The sequence below is a fragment of the Eschrichtius robustus genome, chromosome 10, assembly GCF_028021215.1.
Source record: "Eschrichtius robustus isolate mEscRob2 chromosome 10, mEscRob2.pri, whole genome shotgun sequence".
Lineage (NCBI taxonomy): Eukaryota > Metazoa > Chordata > Mammalia > Artiodactyla > Eschrichtiidae > Eschrichtius > Eschrichtius robustus.
Genome location: NC_090833.1, coordinates 80,823,485 through 80,833,403, shown reverse-complemented (window position 1 = coordinate 80,833,403; position 9,919 = coordinate 80,823,485).

Here is a 9,919-nt window from a genome sequence, read left to right as displayed (position 1 = left end):
GTGGACTTACATGCGAGCCAAGCAGAGCTTGCATTCACTGTCATACGTGACCCCGTCAGTGCCACAGACCGGGTCATATATCTAGGGGCAGACTGGAGATTCTGCCATGTGCTCACAGATGGGCTGTGGAAGAGAGGAAGGGGGAGGCGCTCAGGGATTCGGAGGCAGAGAGGAGGGACCTGGGGGCTCTGCTTGCAGCCAGGCGGGGATCTCCACGAAGGAGCCAGATTCAAGAAGACCCCAGTGTGGGTCCAAAGAGCATGAAACCAACCACTCAGGGCCCTTTGGCACGTTTGCTTATGTGTGTGTACACGACCGTGGACCATGGGTGTGTACGTAAGTGTGTACTTATATCTGCTGAGCCCAAGTAGGCGGGCATCCAGGTGAGTGCCTGTCTTTATGGGCTCACACACTCCTCACGGGGTCTAATAGAACCCTGCTGCTGGTCCTATTGAGGACCCCGGGAGACGGAACCACCCATCATTCCTAGGAGGCCCCGCCTCCCTGGGGGCTCCTGAACTCACCCTGGCCCGCATGACCTATCAGGCCCCTAGTATGAGAAGGCTGGAGAAATGGGACTTAATTGAAGCTCAGTCTGAAAGGGTTTAAAGCCAGCTGTGAGGTCAGGGTCAGAGTTGGGTCAGGACTAGGATTAGGGTCTGGGGTAGGGATAGGGTGAGGGGGGCAGTGCCCTGCAGCAGTGAAGGCCCCAGGCCCGAGAGACCTGAACTCTGCACTGATTAGCCATGAATCTTTGGCGAAGTGGGTGGGCCTGCTCAGCCTGGAAGGGCTAACCTGGGGAGCATGCAGGCTCAGGAGGCCACCCTGGCCACTGCGGAGCCATTGAAGGTGTATGAGCCGGAGTGTAAAGAAGAAGAATCCTGGTTTCCCAGCATGGATGAGAGGGCTCCCCTCTGCAGAAGGAAGGCCAGATCCGCAGCCCTGAGGCCAGAACCGCAAGCAGCTGCCTTACCATTCTTGAGAAAATGACCTTTGCTGCCGACACTGGCACTTCTGAAAGGCAAAGAAGCAAGAATTAGGTGATATTGGCTCTAAGCCCCAGGTCCAGGGGCCTGAAGACAGCTTCTTTGGGCCATCTGTCCCAGCCACCACCCAATCTGGAATTCCTCAAGGAAAGGTAGTGAGTCACCAGAGAGGGGCTCCCAGAAAGCTCATGTGACCTTGTATTATAAGAACTGAGACAGAAAGTCTAGAATTAGGGAGATGAAAGTCCAGCCTGTTCGTTATTAGTCAGATCCCACTGGGATTGTTATGTTCCATACAATAGCAATGAAAATAATTCAGTTACTGTGTAGCAGGCCTTGACAACACGTGATCTTGACTGCTATTCACAGCTTTCTCAAGCCTGTGTAACAGGCAGGAGAGGAAGCTGTGGTCTGCGACCCCCAGAGGCACTCATTTCCTCAGCTGCCAGGAGTATTGGCTGCTCACGGCAGAGTCCTTTCCTGGGAATTGCCCTCAGAGAATGGAGTTGCCCTGCCCAAGGTCGCATTCCCTACCCAGGAACAGCTCGCATCCAATGTCAGGGTGATGTGGGTACAACGGTCTGGACTTCTCATCTCTGCTCAGAATGATGCTAATGGGCCATCCCAGCTCCACTGCATCACAGTCAACATCCCTCATCCCTCATAGGTGTTACCCCCTGAGAACTCCCCAGAGTCTGCTTCCCAGGGAACTTGACCAGCTTATGAAAGAGGCTTGCAGGTAAAGCAACACAGTTTGTTAAGGGCAGAGCTTGGATTTGCACATGGATCTGTCACTCCACACACGCAGTCATGCCCCATGGCCCCTCGAGGTCTGGACGAACTTCTTACAGGACACGAGCAAATTGCTATGTGACTGGCGAGCGTGACAGGTGGATGAGGGAATGGGAGCTGTATCTAAGGCCACAGGTGTAAGGAAAGGTAACCATGTAAATTGAAGAAGGGCAGGCTGCTTCCTGAAGTCTCTGAAGGGCTGTCATGGGGCCATGGGAGAGATGAGCTCTTCTCAACCTCACAGGGCAGAGCTCATCTGCGTGAGGAGGCTGCAAAGAAGCAGGTGTGGGTTCCAGAATTTTCTCTCAGTGGGAGCTATGCCTTAATGAAGGAGGCTGTCTCCAGAAGTGGAGAGCTCTCGATCCCTAGAGGTGGCCAATGTGGTGTGGTTTTAGCTTTTCCTGGAGACGCTATTACAAGAGATTTCCAAGGCAGAGAGGAAGAAGGGAACCAAAACTGACCTCTGATGCACTGTTGAAGCATCAACATGCAAATCTAGCCTTGTCACCACACTGCTCAAAACCCTTCCATGTCATAATTACCCAAACTGGAAATTATCCAAATGTCCATCAACAGGCGAATGGATAAACTGTGATACACACGTACAGTGCAATACAACTCAACAGTAAAAACAAGCCAATAACTGATAACATGCAACACCATGGCTGAATCTCAAAAACACGCCTAAGAAGCCAGACACAAAAGACTCCACACTGTATGGTTTCATCTGTGTGACATTCTAGAGCAGGCAAACTAATGTATGGTGGAAAAAAGTCAGAGCTGTGGTTGCCTCTGGGGTGGGGGTGGGGTAGGGGCAGGGATTGACTGACATGAGGGAAATTTCTGGAGAGATGGAAATGTTCTGTATCTTGGTAAGGGTCTGGGTTACACAGGTATATGCCTCATCAAAACTCATTGAATAGGATTCACTGAGTGATAAGACTTGTGCCTTTCATGGTGCATAATTGTTAGCGGGGGAAAAGCATTAGAAAAAATATAAAGCCCTTCCAAGGCTCCCTATCGTGACCACTAAGCCTCTTCATCTTACGTTTAGGGCACCGCATGAGCTGATCCCAAACTTCCCCTGGGCTCACTTCCTCGTACACCGCCCCATGCCCCTATGCCCCTGCCATTCCTCTCTGCTCACTCTTCTGGAACAAGCTCTATGTTGGCTTATGCTGGTCCCTCTGCCTGAAATGTCCTTATCCTCCTCCTCCTATTGACTCAGACCCTCCTTTCAAGATGCAGACCACCTCCCAGTGACGTATTCCCTGATATCCCCCAGGGTTTCCTGAGCAGGCCTGGACTTAGGCTTCTGTTTTAGTCCGTTTGGGCTGCTATAACAAAAATAGCATAAACTGGGTGGCTTATAGACAACAAACGTGTATTACTCATAGTTTTGGAGACTGGAAGTCTAAGGTCATGGTGCTGGCAAACTTGGTGTCTGGCAAGAACCCTCTTCCTGGTTAGTAGTCGGTGCCTTCTCACTGTGTCCTCACATGGTGAAGGGGCGAAGGAGCTCTCTGGGGCCTCGTTTATAAGGGCACTAATCCCATTCATGTGGACTCTGGCTTCATGACCTAATCACCCCCCAAAGGTCCCACCACCCAATACTATCACCTTGGGAGTTAGAATCTCAACATATGAATTTGGGGGGCTGCAAACAGCTAGACCCTAGTAGCTTCTTTCACACCACCGTGTGCTCACCCACTCACCGGGTCACTCCTGCCTTCCGATGGACCTGAGCACCTTGGGGTTTCTTTGTCTCTGCCTCCAAGTGGCAATGCCCTCCACACAGTGAGTGTCCAGGATTTGACCACTAATGTGCATTGTGGGGGAGAAGTTCAGAACCCTGTGGTGTCAGAGTTTCTTCCTGGATGATGTGGGAAGTTGCATTTACCCCCAGACTGCCCTTGACCTTGGCCCAGTGTGCCCCTTCCTCACACAGCCCAGGCAGGAATCTGCAACGGGCAAAAGGACTCTCTTTAGGACAGCCTCTTCAGTGTTCCCAGCAAGAGAGCTGCTGAGGGAATGGATGCCAGGCTGGGAGTAAGCAGGCTGTGCCAGGCCAGAGTCTGCAGACCCATTCTCTATTGCGTCAGCCCCTAGTCTATGTCCCCAGCTGGGAAAATGAGTTTGAGACTGGCCATGAGGCCAGTGTCCCTGGGGTCCTGCTGGGCCTTGCTCTGTAACATCATGACTTTGTCCAGGTGTGTCCTAAGTAGTCTCCCTGCTTCCCCTTTTAGTCTGTTCTCAACTTAGCAACCAGAGCAAACCTTTTAACACATAACTCTGCTCATTACCCTTCAGTGTCTCCCATTTCACTCAAAGGAAAAGACATGTCCTCACATTGACCTTCAAGGCCTTACCCAATATAGTTCCCAGTTGCCATATCATCTCTTCTCCTCTCTCTCTGCACCCTGCCCCTCACTCTCTTCTAGCCCCGCTGGCCTCCTTGCCGTATGTCAAACGCTCCAGACATACTCCTACCTCAGGGCCTTTGCACTGCCTGTTCCCTCTGCCTGGAACCCACTTCTCTTAGATACACCCATGGCTCACTCCTCTGCCTCCTTCAAGCTTTGCTCAAACATCAGCCTCTCAGAGAGAACTCCTCCGATTTAACATTGCAACCCCCTCTCAATCCGCATCACCCTGCCCAGTATTTTTTTCCTTAGCCTTTATCACCTTCTAACATACTGTTTAACATACATTGCACCTATCTTGTTTATTGTCGGTTCCCCTCCCTCAGACCCCACTGGTTTTAAAGACCTATCAGGACAGTTCTTTTTCTGGTGTGCTCACTGATAAGTTCTAAGGGCTCAGAACAATGCCTGATACCCAGCAGGTGCGAGACTGCAGAGGCGCTCTAGGCCCTGAGCAGGCCCCGCTCCTGCGGGCATGTGTGTAGCCCAGGGCGAGGGCTCCCTTGTGCTCACAAGGCTGCTCTCAGCCCCACAACCACAGCCTGTCAGAGAAGATGGGAGCTCAGAGGACCAGGCCAGGCTTTCTTCAGCACCCACCACCCTACAGCCACCAGACTTGCCTATCTCCCCAGAGATAAGACTTCTCCCTTCTGCCTCCCCGATCTCTAGCCCAGTAGTTGCTCAGTGCAGCTTTGAACTAGAACAACCTCCTACTTTATAGCTGGAGAAACAGAGGCCCCAAGAGGGGAGGGGACTTTTGCAATTCTGGGACAGAGTTAGGATTTGAACCCAGCTTTCTTTTCTCCAGGATGCAGAAAGAAAGTATATGCAGAAAACCAAGGCCTTAGAGGGTGCTCCAGGCCCTGCCTCTGCCCCACGCCAGCTCACCTACCGACACCAAGCCACGGAGAATCCAGGATCTGCCTACTCACCCCTGTCCACAAGGAAGAGGGCAGCCAAGGCCTGGGTGAGCACCCACAGGCGGACAGCCGTGCTGATCCTGGGCTGACGTGGCCTGAGTGAGCTGGGGCCTGGGCCAGGGATGATGCGGGCCTGTTTATAGGGCTGATCCCCACCCTTATCTTACCTGAGGCCAGATGGAGAGGCCGGAGGTGTCACCTGTCTGCACCTTGGCATCTAGGAAGGGTTTGTTCTCTGCGGAGACGCTGAGCTTGTGGTGGCCTGGGGAGGGGGCTTGGGCTATGGCCGGCAGATTTTGGAAGTGAGAAAAAGTTTGGACAACTTGCAAAGCTGACTCCAGCCCGAGGGCTGAAGCAAGAGGCAGAGGGAAACTGAAGTAGAAAGAGGAAGACAGGGGCTTCCCTGGTGGCGCAGTGGTTAAGAATCAGCCTGCCAATGCGGGGGACACGGGTTTGAGCCCTGGTCCTGGAAGGTTTGATCCCACATGCCGCGGAGCAACTAAGCCCGCGCGCCACAACTACTGAGCCTGCGCTCTAGAGCCCACGAGCCACAACGACTGAAGCCCGCACACCTAGAGCCCATGCTCCGCAACCAGAGAAGCCACTGCAATGAGAAGCCCGCGCACCACAATGAAGAGTAGCCCCCCCTCACCTCAACTAGAGAGAAAGCCTGCGCACAGCAACGAAGACCCAACACAGGCAAAATTAAATAAATAAAATAAATAAATTTATTTAAAAAAAAGAAAGAGGAAAACAAAGAGAGACTAATTCAGAGAGACTGAGACAGAGATATCAAAAAGAAAACAAAAAAGCAGCAATTGGAAGGAGGTCAGAGGCAGAGAAAAGGGGCTGGAGTCATGGGTTCCTTTGCCAGTGCCGACACTAACCAACTTCGTGAACTCAGAAAAGCCGCTTTTGTTAAACTGGACCTCAGTTTACCCACCATAAAATGGGGAAGATAATTCTCGCTCTGTCTCCCTCCTAGGGCTGCTGTGAAGACGAGAGTGGTGATAGCAGATGGGAAAACACTTTGCAGAGTATGAAATGAGGTATAAATATAAATAGAAATTATTCTTTTCATTTATTTTTATTTCTTTTTTTGCACCATGAAGAGGGTACAACTGACAGAGGAAAAAAAGGTAAAATAAAACATATTGTAAGGAAGATGCCCTCATGCTTCGCATGTAGTCTATGTCCTTTTACATTTAAATGGGTTAAATACAGATAAGACTGTGTTCAGGAAAAATCAATATCTAGGGGACTTCCTTGATGGCGCAGTGTTTTAGAATCCGCCTGCCAATGTAGGGGACATGGGTTCGAGCCCTGGTGAAGGAAGATCCCACATGCCGCAGAGCAACAAAGCCCGTGTGCCACAAGTACTGAGCCTGTGCTCTAGAGCCCGTGCTCTGCAACAAGAGAAGCCACTGCAACGAAGTGTAGCCCCCGCTCGCCACAACTAGAGAAAGCCTGCGCATAACAACGAAGACCCAACGCAGCCAAAAATAATTAATTAATTTTAAAAAAAGAATTTAAAAAAGAAAAATCAGTATCTAAAACTTCCCCTTACTTATACAGGTATATGACTAAGATATTTGGTTATCTGTTTTCAAAGAATTTCTTTTTTTCTTTTTTTTTTTAATTAATTAATTTATTTTTGGCTGCGTTTGCTGCACACAGGCCCTCTCCAGTTGCGGCTGGCGGGAGCCACTCTTTGCTGCCGTGTGCGGGCCTCTCACTGCGGCGGCCTCTCCCGTTGCGGAGCACGGGCTCCAGGCGCGCAGGCCTCAGGAGTCGTGGCCCGCGGGTCCAGGAGCTGTGGCTCGTGGGCTCCAGAGCGCAAGCCCAGCAGTTGTAGCACACGGGCCCAGCCGCTCCGCAGCACGTGGGATCCTCCCAGACGAGGGCCAGAACCCCCGTGTCCTGAATTGGCAGGCTGATTCCCAACCACTGCACCACCAGGGAAGCCCCAAAGAATTTCTGATTTATAAAGAGAATAACAAAATTTTATTTACATATGCATTTCTCTATCGTTTAGATCTGTGATTTTCAGCTCCATCTGCAGATAAATTTCCCTGGGGAGAACTTTAAACTACAGATGCTGAGCCCTACTCTGAAATATTTGAATCAGTGTTTTGTTTTTTTAAAAAAAACTTTTTACTTTGAATGATTTCAAGCCTACAAATAGGTCGTAAAAATAGTTAAATGAATCAATGGGAAGGATTCTTGTTCAAGAATAGCCCCTTTGGGGGCCACAGGCAGCCAGACAATCACCCTCACAGGCTGGTAGAAGCCTGGGATCTACAGCCAAGCCCAACCTGAGGTCCATAACTCAGCTTTGAGATCCTCCTGCCCCTTCTCAGGAATGCCTCTGAGGTGGAAGGACAGGTGGCAGATGTCCTTCCACTGCCTAGCTGGGCAGAGCAAATATTTAACCATGATTTCCTGTCCTGAGGTACGAATGCCATCTCATAAAGGAAGGGGAATTTTAAAGGTCATCTAGGTTCTCTCTCCTCTTCCACTCAGACCTTCCTACAGCAGCCCCACCAAGAAGTCATTCATCCTCCAGTGATGGGGAGAAGTTTCATTGTTGGTTGGGTTTTTCTTAAGGTTTGATTTTTAAAAATATTTTTAGTGAGGTATAGATGATGTAGAATGTTATATAAGTTCCAGGTGTACAACATAGTGATTCACAATTTTTGAAGTCTATACTCCACTTATAATTATTATAAAATGTTGGCTATATTCTCTGTGCTGTACAATATATCCTTGTAGCTTATTTATTTTATCCACAGTAGTTTGTACCTCTTAATCCCCTACCCGTATCATGCCACCCCCTTGCCTCTCCCCACTGGTAACCACTAGTTTGTTCTCTATATCTCTGAGTCAGTTTCTGTTTTGTTAAGTTCATTAGTTTGTTTTATTTTTTAGATTCCACATGTAAGTGATATCACACAGTATTTGTCTTCATTGTTGGATGGTTTTGAACAGAGCCCTTCCTCACACAAGAGGTCTGCTTCCCTGTCTAGCCTCCTGTACCTGCATGAACCCCAGATGAGCACCTCCAGGCTGAGTAGTTCCAGCCCCTTGCCTGCCCCCACCCTTGCTTTTGTTTTTTTTGGCTGCGTGGCATGCGGGATCCTAGTTCCCCAACCAGGATCGAACGAGCGCCCCCTGCAGTGGAGGCGTGGAGTCTCAACCACTGGACCACGAGGGAAGTCCCCCCACCCTTGCATATGGTGAAGCTCCTGGGTCTCTCAGCATTTCTCACCTGGTCCCCAGGTCTGTCTGCCAGTGTCCCAGGTTAGAGTGAGAAGGGGACAGAATGGAGCAAAGGAGCTTGTCACCTCCCTTGTTTTGGACCTTAGACCTCTATGATTGTGGCAGGAATGGCTGCTAATGGTTTTAGCTGTTCAAGGGAACAGAAAGCTTGAATTCTGCATCCTCCAAAGTCCAGAGTAAAATCAAGGGCAGCCTGTGGGCTGCCAAGCCCACCTACCATTCCCCGCTGCCCGAGGTCTCTTTCCTCAGACAAACACCTCCTAGATTCACTCACAGTAACAAACTTCCTAATCTGTCCTCCCACCAAAGTGTGAGCCTGACTCTTATAACCAACTGCTATTGGGCAACATCCCTGTGGATGTTAATGTATCCAAATAAACCTCATTCATTAATTTGAAATTCACCTATTCATTCAACAAGAGTTTAATGAGCAACTAGGTGCCCAGCTCCATGCTGAGTGTTTGGATACAGCAGGGAATAAGTCAGACACAGTTCCTGCCCTCAAGGAGCTTGTGGTTAAGTGAGTGATTGGTACTAAATGAGCAGCGGAACTGTATCATCGCTGTTACGATAAGTCCCACGAATGAGACATGCTCAGTGCTTTAGGAGGATCCAAGACTGACCTATCCATCTGGGAAATCAGAGAAGGCCACAGGGTGAGTGGGCGGGGCAGGCTGTAGCAGAGTGGAACAGTGTTGCAGGCAGAGGGAACAGAATGTATAAAAGCCCTGAGGCAGGAAGAAGCTTGGCAGATCCAGGGAACAGAGAGGCCAGTGTAGCCAAGGTGACGTCAGTGAATAGAGAGGGGCATGAGACAAGCCTGGAATGGTCAGGGGTGCCAAATCACTGGCCCCCACCTTCCAGCTGTGGAATCTGGGAGCCAAGCCTGCGGCCTTCTTTGCTTTTCCACTGAGTGTATAGGTTCTGCTTCCTCAATAGCTCTTGACGCCGTCCCTCTCCACCCAATACCATACCCTGGGCCTGGCCACCCTCATCTCTGACCTAGACTATCTTTGGCTACCTCAATAGTCTCCTGACTCATATCCCTGCCTCCTCACGTGCCACTCCAAACCACTGCACACAGCGGCCAGGACGAGCTTCCTAACATGCAAATTGGACCAAGTCACCCCTGCCCAAAGTGCTGTAATGGTGCCCCCTGCCAGCAGGACAAAGCCCAGGCTCCTCAGCTTGTTATTCAAGGCCCTTCAGCCTCTGATTCCAACCTACATTTTCAGCCTCATCCTTGCCCAGCCCCACTCTGGACCTACACTTCTTCAGTTCTACTGAATCCTTTGCATGATTTATTCTCTCTGCCGGCAATGCCGGCTCTCCCATCTCTATCCCCCTCAGCACCATCTTATAAAAACCAGCTCAAATATCCCCCTCTTTTGAAACCTTTCCTATTGCCCTCCACCATCCTGGGCAAGGTCACTGCTGTCCTCCTGAATGCCCCCCTCCCACTGCCCCTCCTTCCTCCATCAGTCTTTGCCCCATGCTCTCGTGGCATTTGCTTGTCCAC